Source organism: Pseudophryne corroboree, chromosome 10 (assembly GCF_028390025.1).
Source record: "Pseudophryne corroboree isolate aPseCor3 chromosome 10, aPseCor3.hap2, whole genome shotgun sequence".
NCBI classification, from domain to species: domain Eukaryota; kingdom Metazoa; phylum Chordata; class Amphibia; order Anura; family Myobatrachidae; genus Pseudophryne; species Pseudophryne corroboree.
This window is the reverse complement of record NC_086453.1, coordinates 348049268-348072291: the sequence shown is the minus strand read 5'-3', so window position 1 is coordinate 348072291 and position 23024 is coordinate 348049268. Positions and strand designations below refer to the sequence as shown.

The 23024-nt window shown below is 43.9% G+C and overlaps 1 long non-coding RNA gene across 1 annotated transcript in view; it reads left to right on the top strand.

Moving 5' to 3' along the window:
* The window catches only part of LOC134966711 (uncharacterized), a 72532-nt gene extending 59736 nt beyond the window's left edge, over positions 1-12796 (top strand). The window contains exons 2-4 of the long non-coding RNA XR_010188694.1: positions 4877-5555; positions 10775-11487; positions 12609-12796. This is a non-coding gene — a long non-coding RNA (uncharacterized LOC134966711). The remainder of the gene's footprint in view (positions 1-4876; positions 5556-10774; positions 11488-12608) is intronic.
* The last annotated feature ends 10228 nt before the right edge of the window (positions 12797-23024 follow it).

The window sequence follows — 23024 nt, the reverse complement described above, 5'->3', positions numbered from 1 at the left end:
GAGGTGGAAGTGGATCTTGATCTTTCCCTATTTTAACCTCCACATTTTTGTTCTCCATTTTTTAATGTGTGGAATTATATGCCAATATCAATAGCAATGGCCTACTACTATATATACTGCGCACAACTGAAATGCACCACAGGTATGGATGGATAGTATACTTGACGACACAGAGGTAGGTAGAGCAGTGGCCTTCCGTACCGTACTGCTATATATACTGGTGGTCACTGTCAGCAAACTGCAAAACTAAAATGCACCACAGGTATAGAATCTAGATGGATTGTATACTTGACGACACAGAGGTAGGTAGAGCAGTGGCCTTCCGTACCGTACTGCTATATATACTGGTGGTCACTGGTCAGCAAAACTCTGCACTGTACTCCTCCTATATAATATACTGGTGGTCCCCAGTCCCCACAATAAAGCAGTGTGAGCACAGATATATGCAGCACACTGAGCACAGATATGGAGTGTTTTTCAGGCAGACAACGTATACTGGTGGTCACTGGTCAGCAAAACTCTGCACTGTACTCCTCCTGTATAATATACTGGTGGTCCCCAGTCCCCACAATAAAGCAGTGTGAACACAGATATATGCAGCACACTGAGCACAGATATGGAGTGTTTTTCAGGCAGACAACGTATACTGGTGGTCACTGGTCAGCAAAACTCTGCACTGTACTCCTCCTATATAATACAGCTGCTCCCCAGTCCCCACAATTAAGCAATAAGCACAAATATTTTTGCATCAAGAATTCAAGATTAATAAACGGAGAGGACGCCAGCCACGTCCTCTCCCTAACATTTCCAATGCACGAGTGAAAATGGCGGCGACGCGCGGCTGCTTATATAGAACCCGAATCTCGCGAGAATCCGACAGCGGGATGATGACGTTCGGGCGCGCTCAGATTAACCGAGCCATACGGGAGAATCCGAGTATGCCTCGGGCCCGTGTAAAATGGGTGAAGTTCGGGGGGGGTTCGGTTTCCGAGGAACCGAACACGCTCATCACTAGCTGTAACCTGCTTGCTAAATTCCAGTCTGCAGTTTCAAGAGTTTGGCTTCACAATCCGGTGTCCTCCATCTGCTCCCCCATGGCTGCAGTGCTCATGCACCAAGGTACCTTTGCGATGCTGCCCACAGTGAGGAATCAGTCGCAAAGTTATTGACAGGAAGAGACCATTTGGGGTAGGTAACTGGGAGTGTCTGCACGTGTGTCCTGATCGCTTTCGGGAGGGGGGGGGGTCTCGGCATGCGACTGCAATCTCACATAAAACATGGTGCCAGCGTTGCAGCTCCCGCAGCTATTCTGCGCGCCCATGGAGGCACTCAGAGAGTTGGTATTCCTTGTATTTGTGTTGCAGTTGCAACGGAGTATGCAGTTGCTGAGCATTTTGCGATGCCTTCGATGGGCGCCTCTGTTCACTTGTGGTTGCTACACTTGCATTGCTTTGCAGTTCCAACCGTGGAAAGGATCACTACAGTGTCAGCATTGCAACCACGTCTCAATCAGGCCTAGTGTGCCCCTTGTGTGCCCCTTTGACCAGAGGTTCTCAAACTCGGTCCTCGGGGGCCCACACAGTGCATGTTTTGCAGGTCTCCTCACAGAATCGCAAGTGAAATAATTATCTCCACCTGTGGACCTTTTAAAATGTGTCAGTGAGTAATTAATACACCTGTGCACCTGCTGGATTACCTGCAAAACATGCACTGTGTGGGCCCCCGAGGACCGAGTTTGAGAACCTCTGCCTTTGACACTTCAAGTGCCAATATTACTACCTCTCCAAAGTTTCTAATGCATTTCTGCGAATCAACCTGCACCTGTTACTACTGGTTGGCTTTCCTCACACTCTCCAGGGTACTCCCGCACCCTCTGCAAGTTCCAAAATGCTACATATTGCTGATCAACTATTTTACAGTGTCCTCTGAATACCCATTGGGCATCAATAAACAAGTTCCATTTCGTGTACGAGGAGAAACCCTTATTAAGGCTAGTTTTCATCTTGCGACCTCCAGCCATATGCAGACTTTGGTTCCATCTCCAAGTCCAGGAAATTCAAAGATCATTACAGCTCCAAAGGTACCATTTGGATGTGGTGTACAAACGTGGAAAGGACCTCCATGCTGCTGACGCCTTATCATGTGCTCACCTCCCGGACTCAGGTGTCCCTGATGATGACCTGAATATCAAGGAATTTGATGTCCTCTCCTCCAGGCGCATGGAGGAGCTCCATGATACTATATTCATGGATGACCTCTGCCAATGGTTGTCTGGTGGTGTCCTGCATGAAAGGCCTTCTTCCTCCAGGGAATTGTCTCATGACCTCATGTTTTTCTTTACTTTCCATGATAAATTAACCTTATCAGATGGCATTCTCTTGCATGGTAATCATTTAGTGATACCTTATGCTCTTCAAGGTTTCTATGCTTAATAGGCCCACCAGGACACCCCAGCGTGAGTCCACCATACAGCGAACTAAGGGTGCTTTGCTTTGGCTGCTGATATTGAATGGGTTGTCTCTGCCTGTGTCCCATCATGCCAAGAAACCGTTCCCTCTCCATGAGATTCCTGACCTCCCTTGGGTTATGGTTGCTGCAGATCTCTTGGAGGGGGAAATACAACATGTGTTAATGCAGTGGTTTCCAAATGGGTGGTGGTCAAAGATCAAATAAAATTATGTTTGGTCAGTGTGATAGGCAAAACCAGTGCTGGTGGCTGCCAATCATATAATATGTGGACAAATAGAAATGCAACCCTTTCCAGCACAACATAACTGAACCTACAGATAACCGGAAAGCACAATTAACTTCATTTTTTTTTTTTTTTGGCTCAATAAGAAACTTTTGCACTAAGGGTGCCGTTGAAAAATAATGCTGATTTTTCTTTGGCGCCGTTATTAAAAAATATGTTTTGAAACCAATGTGTTAGTAGATTGATATTCCACTTACTTGCTAAACTGACAAGTGCCACAGTAATCACAGTGAAAAGACACTTTTCTGCACATGGCATACCACACAAGCTACTTACTGACAATGTTCATGAGTGGTGAGTTCCAAGCTTTGACCTCCGAATGGTACATGTCACACGTCACTAGAAGTCCTTGCTTGCTATACACAGTCCAATGGACTAGAAGACAGGTTCTGCGAAGCACCTGTTAGACAAATGTTATAGAGATGTGTATGACACTCTTCAATTTGAGAAATATTCTGAGATGGACTTCCCTATCCTGCTCAATACCTTCTGTCCAGGCACCATCATTTCCAACACCAATTTCAAACTGACAGTGTGCCCTGATTCAGACATGGGAACATTAGCGCAGCCTCTGCATCTTAATATGCCTTTTTGACCAGCATAAAAACAGCTTTTTAGACGTTCCTGCATTAGCAAGATTGTGATGACTGTACCTACCATAAGAAAAACATTTATTGCCAAGTCCATCCTACCTAAGGTATGTCCCCCCTATTCATTACAACTCATGTGACACTGCACCTTGTAGCCTTTTTTAGGTTGAGAAGGTATTAATTCGTAACTAAAACGACTCTGAAACTCACTACAGAATTCAGTAAGAAGTCCATGTATCTTACATTTTTGTACAGGATTCTTTATCAAAATATTTCCCCATACTGCTTAGCCAACCAACTGCATTCATTCTTTAGAGTTGAAAATGCAGTACACTGACTATGTGCAGAATCTCAATGTTGTCTTGGATGGTGGCATCTGACACTTAAACATCAGGTATCAGCCACAATGAAATCCTGATTCTTTTGTCTGAGGAACATAGCTAGAATCAAGTACCTAATTCCCTCAGAAGATCCCTCCATACATTTGTATTTTCTTGATTAGACTACTGCAAAGTTGTCTACCTGTGTCTCCCACCAAAAGAAATACACCGCTTACAGCTGGTACAAAACGCAGGTTGTAACCTAACCAGCCCCGTTCCTGCCACATTACACCCAATTTCTTTCACTGGCTGCCTGTAATATGGTGATTCTATTCCAGGATTGTGTTACTGATTTTCATAATCAGGGACCAAGATACCTGAAGCAGCTTCTGATTCCTTACACCCAGGCTCGCTTACTGCGATCTGCAGATGAAGGACTATTAGAGCAGTACCTAAAATCTTACATAATTCACTTGGGGGTTGAGCTTTTAGCCATCCGGCTCCACCTCTATGGAACTCACTTTCCCGCACAGTTCGAGAGACCTCCACTCTTGAATCCTTCAGAAACAGACTCAAGACTAACCTATTCACTCATGTGTTTCATTTATGTCCCTTTATTTTCTAAAACCATGCAACCCAAATGCTTACCTCTCCTTTCTGTTAACTTTATTCCGTATCTTGTGTTTTTTTAAAATGCGTATTTAAAACACAAAGGGCCAGATGTATTAAGCCTGTAGAAGTGATAAGTGGAAGGTGTAAATGCACCAGCCAATCAACTCCTAACTGTCATTTTTTAAACCCGTTATGCATTATCACCTTTCACTTATTACTGTATCACTTCTCCAGGCGTAATACATCTTAATACATCTGCCCCTTTGCCTCTTATTAGCTGAAAGTGCAGTATAAATAACATTATTATTATTATTATTATTATTATTATTATTACTACCACCACCATGTCTATAGCCTCCCTCTGTCTTTTCATTTCTTCAGAACTCCAATACCTATTTATACGTCTTACAGAATTCACTAATGATTTTTAAATTTGCAGAGATTAATGTAATTAAAGCACCTTTCCTTATGAGCTTTTCTGTAAGATCCTCACACTGTTTGACACCATCCCAATAAATTACATTTTGTGGTCCTAATTCCCTGTAATGCAATAATAGTTAAATAAGTATAGAAAAAGTTTCTTGACTCATTTATATCACCAGTGATGATGCATGACGAGCGCTGACAGTTATTCTACAGTTATAAATGAAAATGATGACAAATCGAGCGGCTGATATCATCCTGACTAAGGCAGCGTGATGGATGATGTGTGCGGGTTACCGTTCTGGTGAGGAGATGAACACATTCGCAGCGACGCAAGTAAAACTGGAGAACTGTGTCCCGGAGATGAAGAAGTTAAGTACATTTGGCAGATGTGTAATTTCTCTGTGGAGTGCCATGTACCAAAGAGCCTGTGGGAGATGTTAGTCAATGTGGTCCCATCTCAAATAAAGTCATTTTCTTTCCTAGAAAAACGGTTCTCTACCCAAAGGGCAGCTTAGATTTAGAGACAGCCCTGGCAAATGCATTTTTGAGAAAACACTAGATAATTCTTAAAAGGGATTACGGGATTCTGTTCTCACTGACCCAGAGGGATTCTGGTACTCCATTTACTGGCGTCAGCTGGAACTATTTCTCTTTTTAATACTGTATTTTTTTTCCTAATAGAGTGAAACAAAGCAAATGTTTAGGAGCGACCCAGTTTTTGTCACATGATTTATGGTGATAAGATGAAGAGTACTGGAGGCATCTTGATGAATGCAGGGTCATGTTAATTAAAGAAACGTCCAGTCTCCACAGAAAAATATATTCACCTATGCCACAATGAGCAAGCACAACCTTGTAAGTAGAGTAAGGCAGGTGTAAGTTGCCATACAGTCAGGGTAGGTACTGGACCTGCTTCTCCACCCCAGAGCCTCCACATGTTTGCATTAGGCAATGTAGCAAGGACTTTTCCAAGCTTTCCCCCATACCAGGAACACTGGGACAGATGTATTAAGCCTAGAGAAGGGATAAAGCAGTGATAAGCGCAAGGTGATAACGCACCAGCCAGTCATTACAGATTTGAAAAATGACAGGAGCTGACTGGCTGATGCGTTATCACCTTGCACCTATCACTGCTTTATCCCTTCTCCAGGCTTAATACATATGCCCCACTGTCCACCAAGAATTATTTGCACAGCACTAGACATAGGCGTATAAAAGCATCTAGGCCTGAGGCACATGAGACATTTGGTAACCCGTTTCTTTGTACAAGTGCACTCTAGCCAATGAGAGAGGTGATTCCCAGTCTCTAGAGACCTTGTATCCCTAGCAACACCCCATGCTGGATTCCCACCAAAAATTCCAGGTTTCCCCACCATAACCGTCCGCTTATAGGGATTGAATCAGTTAAAGAAATTGTTCCCTTTTAGAAGCAATTACGTAATTTGGCATCAGCAGACATGCAAATGTAAGTCCTATTAAGTAGTAAGGATAGTAGACTGCACCCAGCTGTAGATGTCCAGGGGTAGCACGGATGGTGTAATGGTTAGCATTACTACCTCACATCCATGAGGTCATGGGTTCGATTCCCACCATGGCCCTAACTGTGTGGAGTTTGTATATTCTCCCCGTGCTTGCATGGGTTTCCTCCTGGTACTCCAGTTTCCTCCCACAGTCCACAAATATACAGGGAGGGTAATTGGCTCCCAACAAGATTAACCCGTGTGTGTATGTGGTAGGGAATATTGGCCCTCATTCCGAGTTGTTCGCAGCAGATCATCGCAAATGGCAGAAAAACCTCAAACTGCGCAAGCGCAAAAGCTAGCGATACGGCACTTGTGCAGAATTACTATAAGAAAATCTGCTCGTAATACACAAACGAAAACAGGGAGTGACGGAGGCGTGGCAGAGGCACGGCTTCGCAATCCTACGAAATGGGAGTGAAAGTGGGCGGCTAGTGTGGGAGTATGCATCCAGCAGTAGGCGTGTTTTTGGCAAAAATGCGTATCCTATGTTAAAAGTACATAACAAATGTTCGCTATCTTGACGCAGCCGAAGAGTAAGTCTGCAGCTACTCAGCACTTGCGAAGTACTGTTACAAGTGTGTGTCTGCTCTAATTAGCAATTAATTAGCAACTGAATTCACCTGTTGAGCATTTGCTCGCCAAACACTGCTCTTAAAAAATAATACAAACAGCAATTATATGGCCACTTAATATTTGTATTGTTACCACAAACAAATCTGACACAGTCACTAATAATGCACTGTATTTTTTGGACAAATAAAAATTAACTGATGTTAAATGCATGTTTTAATTATTTGTTTAATAATCTCAAATGTGACTAAACAAACTTATAAACTACATCAGCTAAATCTTCTCAACATAGACATATTCCTTTGTACATACCAAATAACATGAGCACCATAATGCAGCCTACATTTAATGTGATTTAATATGTTTGTGGGTTTTTTTTTTTTGGGAATATGTGTCCATATCTAATACTATGGCATGTTGCCCCTAGTAACCCAAGTTTTTTTTTTTGTTTTTTTTTTGGGGGGGGGAGGGTTATATGGCCAATTAAGTGTTGTGCAAGGCATACAGATTTAAAATTACACTATGCAATGTTTGTCTAAATATTCTGATTGTTCCCTTGTTCCACAAATGTCAATATGCCATGTTCAAGTTTACAGGGCACAGTTTTCATGAGTGCATAACCTTTAATAAAACACACAAACAATTGTAAAGTAATTTTTTTTACTTCAAAAAAAGAACAAAATCAACAACACAACATGGCTACAAATGAGCATCACATACAGAGATGGACATAGCAGCAAGCAGATGGCATTGGCCAAATGCACATAGCAGAACCCTGTACTATGGTAACCCCTTCTTCTGACAAAATTTGATGTTTTCAATTAAGTAAGTGAACCCCCAGCCATACTAAACTTTTAGGGGAACTGAGGTAGATTCCGGAACAAACACAAACATACACAGCACGCTAGGAAGAGGAAGATGGCTCAGGTGTAGGCACAAATAACTCACAGGCTACAATTTAAAGAAAACCTTTCACTTTGAGGGAGTTCTACATTCTGGCCACACAAGCCAAAATAAAAAAATACATCGAGGCAGCATGTAAAACATGGGTGCTGCCCATCTGGAGAGACATCACTTTCTCTTTTTTTTTCCCGCCTGATGATGTTCTTCTTGGCTTGGTCTGCAGAGCGACCTTCGAGGGCCCTGCCCAGTGGGATGTTCTTCCTGGGCAGGGGGAGGGGAGGGAGCCGATGTGGCTGGCTCTCTGCCACTGTGGGCAAGGGAGACAGCGATGTCCTGGAGCCCTTGCCGAATCGAATTGGCAAGTTCATGGAAGGAGGAGGCGAGTTGATCTTGGCCCTGCCTGATCTCTGCCAGACCTTGGCAGAGTTGAGCTACACCTTACTCCACACTGGTTCTGTGCTCAGTGAGCCGGACAGGTATCTGGCTTACCTCCCGGAGCATCCTGTCCTGAAAAGCATTCAGGCTCTCACCATACCTGGCTATTTCAGTCAGGATTTCCGGGATAGCAGAGGGTTGGGTGGGGGGGCCAGTTGGAATCTGGATGGGTGGGATTTGTGGTCCCACACTGCCAGACACACTAGGTCCCTCCACCTCAGCCTCAGCCACATAACCCTCCTGTGACTCTACCTGCTCACCCCCCTGTGCTGTGTTATGTGCAAAGCAAATAGAAGAATGAGTGGAAAAAGAGTAGAAAAAAACAATATGAGACTTTTGTATCCAAAAAAATTTAAAATACAAATATGTGTGTAAACTTACCTGGCAAGTCATGTGCATGGAGTATTTCAGGCAGGTCCGTGTCCATATAAGACACCCCAGCCCCCTCCTCGTAGCTCACACAGTCCATCACTATCTCCTCAAGATCTGTGTATTCCACAGTGGAAGCAGGACCTCCCCCTGTTGCCCTCGAGGCATTCCACTCCACAGACCTCTTGCCCTTCAGGCGGGATTTGAAGTCGGCCCAACTACATATGTGGTGAAAAATAGGGGCAAGGTAGTGTTAAATTATGAAAACCTGCTTTATTATAGAGTACACATGTTATGCATTTGGTTGCTATAGGCAACATCACATCTAAGTAACTTTTTATGAATACTTGGCACAGAAAATGGACTGGCAATATACACTTACCGTCTTCGAACTTCCTGCGAGGTGCGGACTATTGAGCCGACTTCATTAACAGAATTAGTGATGTCCCTCCAAATTCTGTCTTTGGTTGCAGCACCCATGTTTTTGGGTCCTCAATGTATTTTTTGCATGGCCTGTGTGACCAAAATCCGTAACTCCCTCTTAGTAAAGGCGGGCTGTCTTTTCTTTTTTTTGGAAGTAGCCTGTGAGCTATCGTCCTGACCTTCCTCACCATCTTCCTCTTCACTAGCTGCTTGTGTAGTTTGTGTTTGAGCTGCTAGTCCGAAATCACCCTCAGTTTCCCCACTAGCTATGTCTGGTAGGGGATTCACTCCTAACTCCTGGGTATCAGAAGAAGGAGTTTGTACAGTACTGGGTCCTGCTATTTCAGAGTCAGCATTGGCAAAGTCAAGCATCTGCCTCCGCAATGCTAAGCTTCTGTGTGCTAAAGCTGCCATCTGCTTCTGCACCTCGTCCATCTCTGCTGCCGTCTGCTCACGAGTAGCCATGTTGCTGGTGGCATGTGTGTATGCACGAGTGTTTAGCTATTTATAGCTGCGTGTGTTTTCCGGTGCGGAATTCCGCGCAGGTGTATATTATGCAAATTGGTCCACTGATTGTTGCACTGGCTATATAAGCACCCTGCATGCAGCCTGTGTGGGTGTGGGTGTATGCTGAAAATTACTGAAGCAAGGTGGACATTTCTGAGAGTACATTTCTGAGTGAGTTTAGAGAGTATTTTATATTGTTTCAGTACAGTTTTTTTTATGTAATGTTCTCCTTTTCATGTATGTTGTGTAAGATTGTTGTATACAATGGTTTTTATTTTAAAAAAATGTTTTTAATTTATATATATGTGAAGACTAATATGTTTATGATTTGAAGCCATATCTGAATGATATGTATGTGTGTGTGTGTGTGTGTGTGTGTGTGTGTGTGTGTGTGTGTGTGTGTGTGTGTGTCCGCGGGTGCGAATCTCCGCCCATGAGAACTGTACAAACTGTCCTGCACATCAATGTATACATATCAATAAAGCTTATTACAGATGACACCATACATTTCCAACCAATCACATGCCACCACACACTTTAAATATAAGCCCATATATGGAAAACGCCATTGCCATGATGCGCGCAGCAGCATTCACGCACCGCGAGCTGTGCGTCCTGGTGGCAGTAATGGACCGCCGCGTAGGCCACGCAGGGCCCTTTGTCCCAAATAGGGTAAAGCGCGAGGCCTACGCGGAGGTCCGCCGCTCATTGAGGACCCGTGTCCGCAGCAGGAGGACCATCATACAGTTGGAGAGGCGCTGGAGCGACCTCCGCAGGCGTACGCCGGACCTGTTGGCGGAGCTCCGCCAACAAATCCGTAACATACGTAGGTGCAGTAAGTAAAATATTACAGTACATAACAGATTTTTAGCATAAACTTTGCCTACTTTCACTAAGTGAGAGTGTGAAAATTAGCACACTTACAATAAACTATTGTAGAATAAACATGACAGTGTGTGTGTGTGGGTAGGGCAAGCAGTACTGACTGTGTATCAAGGTGCTTCTGCAAAAGTGAATGTTGTTGTGCATAATTGCTACACAGGCTGTCAACTGAACCCAATAACTTGCTCAGTGGGTTTAATTTTATAATGTGGGAGGTTTTTGGAACTGGTGATGTTGCCTATATCAAACAATCAGATTCTATATATTATCTGATAGAAGCAGCTTAATAAATGTTAAGTATAATCTGATTGGTTGCTATGGGCAACATCACCAGTTTAAACATTTAACAAACTTATTAATGTTACCCCTGTCTCTTTAACATGGGACAGAACAGAGTAATAGGAATATGCTGATGTTATAAATGTATATGCTAAAACCAAAATATTGCATATGTCATTCTAGGGCGAGCACAACGGCAAGCTGCTGCTGGGAGCCCACACCAGGCCCCTTCTCAGGCCCCCTCCCCTTCTGTCTCCCCCTCTCCAGGCCACTCCCCCTCTTCTGCCCACACCCCCTCTTCTGCCCACACCCCCTCTCCAGCCCACACCCCCTCTCCGGACCACTCCCCCTCTCCAGCCACCTCCACCTCTCCGGCCCACTCCTTCTCTCCAGCCACCTCCCCCTCTCCAGCCACCTCCCCCTCTCCAGCCCAATTCCACTCTCCCAATCCCCCTCTCCAGCCCAATCTTACTCTCTTTCCCAATCCCCCTCTTCAGCCCAATCCCACTCTCTCTCCCAATCCCCCTATCCAGCCCAATCCCACTCTCTTTCCCAATCCCCCTCTCCAGCCCAATCCCACTCTCCCGACCAATCACCCTCTCCGGCCCAATCCCACTCTCTTGCACAATTCCCCTCTCTGCCCCCCTCCCCCTCTGTGTCCCAAAAATCCACTCCACCACCCTCACCCTATCATTCACAAACCCCCTCTGTTAGGTCCTCCCCCTTCCATCCTCTAACACAATTAGACCCTCCTTCCCCCATCCTGCCTCCTTCCCCCATCCAGCACCCATCCCCCATCCAGCCAACCTCACCCATCCAGCCACCTTTGCCGCCAACAGAATGGGCAGCAGAGGCCCCGGAGCCACTTGAGGGAGGTGGGCAAGTGGCAGAGGAGAGTAAGTTCACACACATTCCTTTTTTTTTTTTTAAACACATTCAAATAAATGCAGTGTTGTACTGTGGGCAATCTTTTGTCAAGGTTAAATGCTTGTCTTCTTCATCATGGTATGGATGATGCATTTACATTTGTGTGAGGAACATTATATGTACAGTGTCTACATCTGCAATGTTGAGGATGCCCACTCTAGGTCGCCAATCACTATGTCGACAGGTTTGGCTGCACAACAGGGTTTGTATGTGATACATTATATGCAAAACATTTAGACCTGAGTGGTACTTTTTGTGTGGTTTTACTTTTACAATTGTGCCTGGGTATTGCAATATTTTCAAATTAAAGTCACAGGAGTCACTTTGTTAGGCAGGCTAAGGACACAGTGATTTGTGTTGTGAAAGTTACACTCCTACTATTTAGGATTTTTACATTTATAAAGCTGTTTGACCTTATGTTGTAAGGCAGGCTTTCATGGAGTGTGGGCATGCTACGATATGTGGTCCTTCTGAAGATGTTGATATGCAGTGAGATGATGCAGGGCCAACCTCAAAAAAGATAAGTTGGCTTTACTCCAGATGTGAATGAATGCCAACATGGTGTTACATTTACTAAGATGGTAGTTCTCTTTAAGATGGGATGTTGCCCATAGCAACCAATAAGATTATACTTGTAATTTTTTAGACCCCTTCTACAAGATATGTCGAATTTGTTTGGTTGCTATGGTCAACGTCCCATCTTAAATAGAACTCCCATAGTAGTAAATGTACCCCATGGTGTGGTACACTTTAAAAAAACAAAAAAAAACATTGCTGAGCAGGCTTGTGTGTTGTTCTGCTACTGATTTATCCTTAAAACAGCCATGATGTAGTCACTTTACCATTAAAGCAGGCCTGTCCAAACTGCGGCCCTCCAGCTGCTGAGAAACTACACATCCCAGCATGCCCTAACACAGCTTTTGCATTCTCTGACCCCAAAACTGTGTCAAGGCATGCTGGTATATGTAGTTTCACAACAGCTGGAGGGCCTCAGTTTGGACATGCCTGCATTAAAGTGTGCTTTGTGCCTTGCTTGTATAATAGGTAATGTGAGTAAGTTAGTAATGTTTATGTTGCCTCTTAATTTCAGATGTTGCAGTTGGAGATCCCACCACTTTTGCAGGCATTCTGGCCACCATGCAGCAAAATCTTGAAGCCTTGCTGGCTAATGTGGACCAGCTGCAAACATTTTTTAATTTTTAATGTAAATAATTTTATATTTTCAGTAAAAAAAAAAAAATATGACAAACAATAAAAACTATATATATTTCAAGTTAAGCGGATGTTGTGTTTATTAATGCAATAAAGGAACAGCAGATTGGCTAGCAGAAATTGATTACCATAAACATTTCACACATCTTACGTAAGATTAAAAAAAAAAAAATACAGTTAGGAGGTTATTGTCTAAATAAACATGTAAACACCTTCATTCACATACTAAACCTCTACACAAAAAAACAAAAACAAAAAAAATTAGACCAGGCACATTTAAGACATCTACATTTATAATTTAAACATTTAAATGTTGATGGCCAATTATGCCTACAAAGTGTTCTTCGGGTATTTTTTGAAGACTTAATTGGTCATGAACATTATCATTCATTACACTAATTGGATTCGTAATTGAGGAGGGCTTGTGGACTTTAAACTGAAAGGTATAATTTCACTTAATAGAAAAAAAAAACACATTGTTGTGCGTTTTTCCGCAAAAGTGTGCACTTTTAAGAAAAATGTGTAAATCTACGAAAACTTGGTATTTTTACGATGAGGTTTGTGTTAATGCGATGGTTTCGCACTGCTGCGATGTCATTTGGCGTACGCCCACTTTGTGTAATACTGCGGACGAATTAGCAAAAAAACGTTGGAGGCGGATATTCGCTATTTTGCAACATGTTCGCAATTTTGCACATACCTTGTGCGAACTAAAACAATAGCGAACAACTCGGAATGACCACCATAGTTTGTAAACTCCACTGGGGCAGGGAGGGACTGGTGTGAATGGCCAAATATTCTCTGTAAAGTGCTGCGGAATATGTGTGTGCTATATAAAGAAATGGTAACAAATAAATAATAATTGTGGGATGGCTGTGTGTCCCTGCTTAGGCCATGCAGCAGTGCAGTGAGCTCCAATCAACACATTTATATTACCTTTTATTTTTCTCTCCTCTCTCCACATCTTCATGCAGAGTGCAGGTCTGGATGAGTGGGGAACAGGCCAGTATTTAGGAAGGACATTGCCCAGGCACCAGCCTTAGTCTGAGTTTTCTTCTTGTGCTGCGGACCCTGAATGTTGCTCTCTTGTTATCAGAGGAAGCGCCGGACACTGTCATTGACAACTAGTGGATAGCAGCCAGCTATCACATCAGTTATTATTATTCATGGGCTCTATATACTGTATAGTGGTCTCAGGCAGCCATAGGTGCTAGCTGGTATTATTCCTTTATTTATAAAGTGCGACGTATTACTCAGTGCTGCCACACAGCAAGAGAAAATCCTAAGGCATCTAAAATGAGAATGACAATAAATAGAATTGGGCTCAGCTGCTATAATATATAGTAGGAGTAGCCAAACCCTGTAAAATGGAAAGAGCAGAAGGACAACGCTGCACTTCAGTGGTAAGTGGCTTGTGTTATTTATCCAACTAAAACAGCATAACTGTGGTTATAAATGGAGACAGTTTGTGAGTCCTGGTAAACGCTTTCTTTTTCAGGGGCTGCGTCCTGTTTCACTGTAGCATGCACGACAGACGCTGACTCTCTGCAATCAGTCCTGAGATTCTCTAATAGTCTGGGCGGAACCTCTGCTGCTGGCGATGGGTTCCAGTAATAGCGCACACTCTCCGGCTTTTCCAATTGGCGAGTATAGGTAACGCCTAGCACGGTATGTGCCGATAAATGGGCTAAGGCCGAGACATCTCTATTATCTCTGGCTTTAACGCTATGAGAATGGCATGTTTTATTTTGTCTCTTTTTCAAGAAAAGGTTTTACGCTGCTTCATAAATAAACCTCTAAATGAATAAAATAAAGTTTTTTGCATCAGAAATATATAAAATTATATTAATTGTAGGATCTGCAGCAAAAGCGTGGTTGATAAGTAGTGTATTAATGACATCGCAGTGACGTGCAGTCAAGGGAGGCAGAGCCGCACCTGTCATACGCCAACAGACTTTTTTCACACTCATGAGTTATACAATTTATGTAAAGATGATAACAATAATACAATCTAAATATCTTGTAATATTCTAGTTATTTGTATTGCCAAATTTGTGGCGCTACGCTGCTACAGCTAGAGGGGAGAGGTGAGGAGGCAATTAACTCAGACTCTCCTCTGACTATCCGAAACTGAAGAGTGGGGTAGGGGCAGATTGGAACTGGGGGAGGTGGAAAGAGGGCGGGAGGGTTAGGGTAGATAGAGACCAGAGAAAGTGGAGTGGGAGGGGCAGAGGAGAGAGAAATGCAGATTTTTTTCAATACAGTCACCTCTGTGGTTCGGCCACCTGCCACTGGAGGGTGCCCGACAGAGCTCCATTCAAGACACACACATACCCTGTATATACTGCACCACATACTGCCCCTGTATATAATGCACCACATACTGCCCCTGTATATACTGCACCACATACTGCCCCTACACATACCCTGTATATACTGCACCACATACTGCACCCTTATCCTCTTCCACATTCTGCACCCCCCATCATATACTGCTCCTATATACACACTGAACCCCCATACTCCTCCATATAGTGCCCCCTATATAGAGGGCACCCTCCCCCTCCTCCATATACTGCTCCCGGTGGAGGGGCGGGGTCCTGTGCTCGCCACTCCCCGCACAGGCCATGCCCAAACCCCGCCGGCCAGCTGCTGGTGGCTACTAGTGTTCTCTACCCCCAGACTGGCCGGGAGTTGTACGGGGACTGGTGAGCTTACATGTGTCAGTACTGGTGTATATAGTGCAGCATCATTATACCCTGCCCATTACATATATACAGCATCTATCTATCTATGGCTAACGCTACACACACTCAGCATGACAGAGCTCCTGTGAGTAGCGACCGCTCCTACCTAGGTGGAGCAGGGGGCTGGTGCTGGCCCTGGTCCTGCTGCCTTGTCCCCACCACCTGCACAATGTAACTGACAGGTGCCGGAACTAGCGCAGTAGCAGCGATTTACTGAGCATGCGTAAATCCCAGGCTTCTATCTATGGACTGCATAGGCTGCTGCTCATAGAAGCCGGCTAGGGCTGCCCAGAAGGCAGAGAGTGGCTACCTACAGGAAGTCAGCTCTCTGCTAATTTCTGCCGGGTCTGTCAGTCCTGAAGGGAGGCAACACTACCCAATGGGACTGCCTGTCCTAAGGCTGACTGGCAGGTAGGAGTTACAATATAAGTCACAGTGTAGCACATCTTGCTCACTGACATGAGCTGACGTGGCAGATTGTACTGGGAGGGGGGGGGCTGCAGTAAATGTGGCTCTGATATTAGACAGTGTCTCTCCAGCCAGTCACCTCACGCACGTCAGTATAACATAAAGTATAAACTCAAATGGTTGCCACATATAAAAGTCATAGCCTAGAGAACAGCAAATATTGCTACTGAACCAAATGGCAAACTAAAGTCCTTTGGCGGAGTCTTAAAATCCATGTAGAATTCCATCAAATGTGTTTTTATTTTACTCAATACTGTACACAGGGACTTATTCCAATTGGTTGGTACAGTATAAAGCCACAGAGTTTTGACCGTGCGATAACGTACAATAATTATTCCAATGTGGCAGGAGGTGTCTGTCGGAAAAAGATGCCTCCTGCTAGCATCTGTGATCTGAGTGCTGCCCCCAAAGGCGCAACATTGGATCACCATCCGTCGCAATGGTCGCGGCCCTTGGCCGTCAAAACTGCTCAGCCGGGTCCAGGAAGTCTGTATCTTACAATGTAGACAGAGCCGGCCCTAATCAATAGGATGCCCTAGGCAAGATTTTGGCTGGTGCCCCCTAGCATGGCCACACAATAGTGCCCTCAATTCAAATTACGCCAAACAGTAGTACAACTTTATTCACATTATATCGTGCGATAGTGTCCCTTATCACGTTACATCACACAGTAGTACCACTTTACTTACATACATTACTAATCACAGTAGTGCCCCTTACCACATAGTAGAGCACCTTATACACATAATGCCACACATAAGTAATGCATTTTTACACACAATACCACACAGCAATGCCCCTTACACATTTGACACACATTATTAATGTTTTTATAAACATAATACCAAACAGTAATGCCCCTTACACATGACACACATTATTAATGTCCTTATAACCATAATACCACACAGTAACGCCCCTTATATATATCATATGACATACATTAATGTATTTATAAACATAATGCCCCTTACACATTATTCCAACCTTTATTAATGCCCTTATAAACATAATGACACACATAATGCCCCTTAAACATATCTCGCACATTATTAATGCATTTATACATGACACACATGTCCTTTACACATAATGCCCCTTACACATGTGCCGAACACTATTGCACAACGAACCCACACACACACACAGCACTCACACGGCCGCTAACACTGTGACCTCTGCTTGGATACAGATGTGTCCTCATACATCTTGCTTCAATATGCCATGCAGCTCCCGTCTGCTAACGTTGGGTGCCATTTTTTATTTATTTTTGGCAGAAAATGCATCTTATTTTCATTGCTATGTGACTAGGATGCACAAACAGCTTCTGCTGATTAAAATTATAATTAGCATGCCTATATTCTGTATGCGACTGTATCTGCATCCGAAATGCTACATTACAGTGATTTCCAGATATACACTGGAGGAGATATACCAATCAGTCTGCTCTGTATACTTTTATAGTGTGCAAATTATAAATGTTACATCAATGCTGATTAGTTGCCGTGGGCAACTTCTCCACTGGTTCACTTCTCCACTTTTATCACTGCTTAGTACATCTCTCCCTCTGTAACGTAGCATTTCGTATGCAGATACAGCCGCAGCCACACACAGAATATATGCATGCCGCATATCCTTTTAATCAGCAGAAGTTGCTTGTGCCCCTAGGCATTCCAAATGCCCTAGGCAGTTGCTTAGTTTGCCTATGCCTAGGGCCGGCTCTGGATGTAGACCATGTGCTTGGCAGCGCCGTCCCCCAAAAGACATGCTGCGGCAAGGGGAGGGGCTGCAAGTGATGATGCAGTACCCATTCTGCACATGCGCAGATTGGATCATGCACAGGTGCAGTTCCCCCACCATTGGATTTGTATGGAAACCATCCTGTTTGGGTACAAATTTGAATCAGGCCCATTAGTCACTAATGATACATACAAGTTACATACAATGATATAAAAAAAATAGGGACCCGGTGCTTCTCCTGCTAATGCGTATGGCTGACATAGAGAAAACTGTGGAGACCAGATATCCTATGGTGCAGTACAGTATATTGGAAGCCCTAACCCCTTCTCTCTACAGAAAGAGCCTCCTCCTCGAGTAGCGGCTCTGCACTGTCAGTGACTGAGAGAAAAGGTTGGCGGCGGAGTAGATAAAGTACCAACCAGTCATTTTTCAAACACAGCCTGTGACAGTTAGGAGCTGATTGGCTGGTACTTTATCTCCATCCAAGGCTTAGTAAATAGACCCCATAGTCACTGAGGAACTGGGGCTCAGCAATTTATGATGACCAGCTGAATATAAATGACCAGATTAGAAGAATAGTTTGTATAGAGTAGTTCCCACTGAACTGTGTTGTGTGTACTGGAACCAGTGTGTACTCGGGCTTATTACCTGGACTCCAGCACGAGATCTGCTTTGTACATTGGCCTCCACTGTGGTTGCTGCTTTGTTTCACAATCAGCTTTTCGTTATTGGTCAATAGAATAGGCTCCGATCTCTACAAGTGGCATCAGAATCCGCTCGTTGTATGTACTTGTGACCATCTTTGGATTTGCTTTGTACACTAGACGCTAGAACAAATTAAACATTTTTTATTAATAATGTTTGCATCGTCATCTAGAGATTTACAGTAAAAAAGTGTTTTGTGCTTCATTGCTACAAAATATGATGCCATTATGGGTGTGTAGAGAAATATGAGGGCATGGATGTGCTACAGATGTGTCTTCAGTTGCATCGAACAGCCCCTCTCTTTTTTTTTTGCCAAAAATGCAACATGGTGGGACTAGCCGGGTCCAGGAAGTCTGCGTCTGACAATGCAGACCCTGAGCACGGCACACCTACAAAACCTGAGCAACATGCCCCCGTTTTGTAAACTGAAGCCAGTCACTGCCGCCCAAAAGACGCAGCATGTCAGTCATGCTGACAGGCCGATTAAGACGCACCAGGAGACTGCTCTGATTGTGTTGATATGTGACACTTATATATCTACAGTATGGGCCTCATTCAGACCTGATCGTACGCTAGGTTTTTCTGCTGCGCTGCGATCAGGTCAGAACTGCGCATGCGTATGCAAGCGATGGATTTAATGAAGAATCCGTTCGCACAGCAGATCGCAAGGAGATTGACAGGAAGAGGGCGTTTGTGGGTGGTTTGTTGTGGGAGTGTTTGGAAAAACGCAGGAGTGTCCAAGTGTTTGCAGGGCGGGTGTCTGAGGTCAATTCCGGACAAGAATAGGCTGAAGTGATCGCAGCGGCTGAGAAAGTTCAGAGCTACTCAGAAACTGCACAAAACTTTTTTGTACCGATCGGCTGCACAGGTGGTGCCTATCTGACCGCAGCGCTGCAAAAAATAGCTAGTGAGTGATCAGGTCTGAATTACCCCAGAAAACGGCCAGTTACCACCCACAAATGTCCGCTTCCTGTCAATCTTCTTGTGTACGCCTAACGATATAAATTCTCACACGATTCTTTCGCAGTTTGGCCTCGCGCCTGCGCATTATAATCCATACGCATGCGCAGTCATTCAATATTCACATAACAGCGATCAGGTCTGATTTAGTCCCTATTTGTGAGTACCCCCCTGAAAATGGGTGTTTTCAGGTGCTATCCCCCAAATATTATTTGATAAATATGCCCCTATGCCCTTTACACGTTATACAGTATGTCATATGTTGTGAGTCATAATATCTATAAAATGACAGCACGAGCTGCCCCGTGTATTGCCAGTGTCTTGAGTGAGCGGGTGTAGGCAGGCCCAGTGTCGGACTGGGGCGTGAAGGGCCCACTGGGGGAATGCCGTTGTAGGGGGCCATACTTAGGGGTGTGGCCAGTCTAAAAAGGGGGTGTGGCCAGCCTCCACAGAGGCTTGAAATGCACAACAATCTAGTGCAGTGTAATGCAACATATCTACCATGTATAATACAAGTGCTCAGTCTGGAACCTGATCCCTAGAGGAAGGAGTGGGCCCTCAGGAAGTGGGGCCTACCGGTGGCTTCCCCTGTACCCCTGTGGGCTAGTCCGACCCTAGGCAGGCCAGAAACATTTGAGGGCTGATTACCCAGAATAAGTAACATTGTCACGATGCTGCTTACGGGCAGCCTAGATCCCACTCAAAGCTTCTTTGTATCTGCATGAGGCCAGAAAAGGAAGTATGCATGCTGACAGAATTGGGTGGACATAACATACACAGTACACATCTTGCCAAAACACACCTAAAAGCACTCAGTAAGGAGATATGAGACACCTCTGAGACATAATCTGCAGTAGTACATTCATACAGTATACATGGTGCAAACATCACCCAGCAGTGCCACAGGGACTCAGTGAAGAGTTAATTTGCTATGGAATAAAAAAGATGTTGCATATTCTGAAGTGATGAGGACTCAAGTTTTACAAGACGCATGAGAGCTAAGAGAAAACTGACATCTTTACAGCTATGGAGAGTGTTTATAGCGACATAAAGCACCGCATAGATTGGTGTGATAGAAGTGTTATTGGTTTATTATCCTGACCGCACTCACTTATAGTATACAGATAGGTAGGTGACATGCATGAATGCAGGAAATACAGCCACTGCATACACTAAATCAGAGGGTTCCGATATGAATGGTCGACCATGTTATGGTCGACAGTCATTAGGTCGACCACTATTGGTCGACATTGACATGGTCGACACATGAAAATGGTCGACATATGAAAAGGTCGACATGCGTTTTTTAACTTTTTTTGGTGTCGTTTTTTGCGTAAAGTGACTGGGAACCCCAATTAGTGCACCGCGTCCCCTCACATGGCTCGCTTCGCTCGCCATGCTTCGGGCATGGTGCCTTCGCTCCGCTACCGCTTCGCTCGGCACACTTTACCGTTCCAATCGTAGTCCATGTGGATCGTAAAGTATGGAAAAGTTCCCCAAAAGAATTTTTTTTAAAAAAAACTCATGTCGACCTTTTCATGTGTCGACCTTTCATGTGTCGACCATTTTCATGTGTCGACCATGTGTCCATGTCGACCATGTCAATGTCGACCAATAGTGGTCGACCTAATGACTGTCGACCATGTGAACGGATACCAAATCAGAGAGCTATATACTGTAAGTAGTTTTTTGTGAATACAATGCTACACGTGTATGGTCAGCTCTCATTGGTAGCTCCTTCTGATGCAGCCTTAACGGGGACATTGGGATGAGCTGTCCCAGAAATACCCAATTTAGGAGCTGGGGGGGGAATAGCAGCGCAGCTTTCAGAGCTGATTTCCTTACTGTCTCTTCATAATGTGGTCCAAATGTTTCACAATCAGGTAATGTGTGACCACGTACTGTCTTTTTATAGTAGTTTCCTTTTACCTTTCCATGGGACTGTGATAATGAACAAGGCTGTTTGTTTCCACCAAACATACACTTCATTGCTGTCCCTTTAGTCATTTTTGAGTGCTCATTTACACCAATCTGCAGCTAAGAGAATGACGGCTCCAAAATATAGAGATCCTTATGAAAGATCGAAGGAAACTATTGGAGCAGACTCCTAAAATCTCTGTCCCGGAAATGTATATTGTCTGATTTTCCATCAGAAAACATTGGCGCTGTTTCATCAAAAATTCGTAACTCAACCAATGTAAGGGAAAGGCAGGTGTTCGCTCTTATCCGCACAGCCCAGAATACATCTGATAAACGTCTCTTGTGGGCCCTACACACTGTGCGATTGGCCCCCTAGGTGCCCGACGGTCGATACGAACCATGGGCGACCCAGCAGGGGGGGAGTGAAGTTTCTTCACTCCCCAGTCACCCGGCCCCATAGCCCTACATGCTAATATGAACGAGATTGTCCATATTGGCTTGCATGTATAAACGAGCCGGCACCAACGATGAACGAGCGCGGGGGCCGCGCATCATTCATCGTTGGTGCATACACACTGAAAGATATGAACGATATCTCATTCATTAATGAACGAGATCATTCATACTGTATCTTTCAGTGTAATCGCCCAGTGTGTACTGTGTAGGGCCCCTTAGTTTTATCATTAATGGGGCTGTTTTGTACTGTACCAATCCCAGCGCAGAATAAAATGTACAGTAAGCCTCCACCTTTCTTTTAATAGGGGGGGATTCAATTGTTTGAAAAGTCAGTTGGGTGTCTGTTTTTTCCTACCTAATAGACAGGAAAAAACAGACACCCAACCGACTTTTAAAAAAACTGAATATCCCCCATAGAGTCTGACGTCATTTTTTTGTTCTTATCAAAAGATTTAGTGATAGCTATTGCACAATCTGGAAAAGCAGACCTATTGCAGCACAAGCCTACAGTAATTACTAATTACTGTGCCAGTATAAAAATACACAGTGCAATTACAGGCAGTACTCTCTCCGCATCTAATGCTAACGAATTTATCTAGCCTCTTCATTAGCGGTGCCAATAAAGCAATTTGCTTAATTCCTGTTTTCTTATGTATAACTTTTATTTCACATTTGGTTTAAGTGTGTGACACTGACTTTTAGCATAAATAAGTCTGCCGTTACCCAGAGACCTACACGAATGCTAAAACCGAATAAATATCTTTAATATGGAATCGTATAGAATTCATAATTTTGCTTGTTTGCTAGAATGTATCTGAAAACTATTAATCACCCCCCTCCTTTACACCCTATTAGAAATTTTAGCAGGGTTTTAATCCTTGCTTCAGAAATGCATCATTACACCACAGTCCATAGCAATCAGTTAACCTCTGACCAATGAACACTAATCACGAGCAATTTCTTCATGTGTAGATGTAATTACAGACAAATCAAATAAAAAGAGGAAGCACATGTATCAAAGTGAAAATACAATGTAACAATTTAATTGTATCCAGCCATATCTGTCATACCCATGGCGAACTGCGGAGTACATGATAAACAATATTGACAATTAGCGTATTCTTGGTGTTTACTATCAGCATGGTAACGGCACCCATAATTTCATGTTTTAACATCGGCCTATTCATTATCACCTAATGAACCCTGCACAGGCAATAGTGATTTGTGCAGTGCTTCTCCCAAACTCCCCTGACATAAACAGGTCTATTTTATCTCCTTACTATTCAGCTGTGCATTTA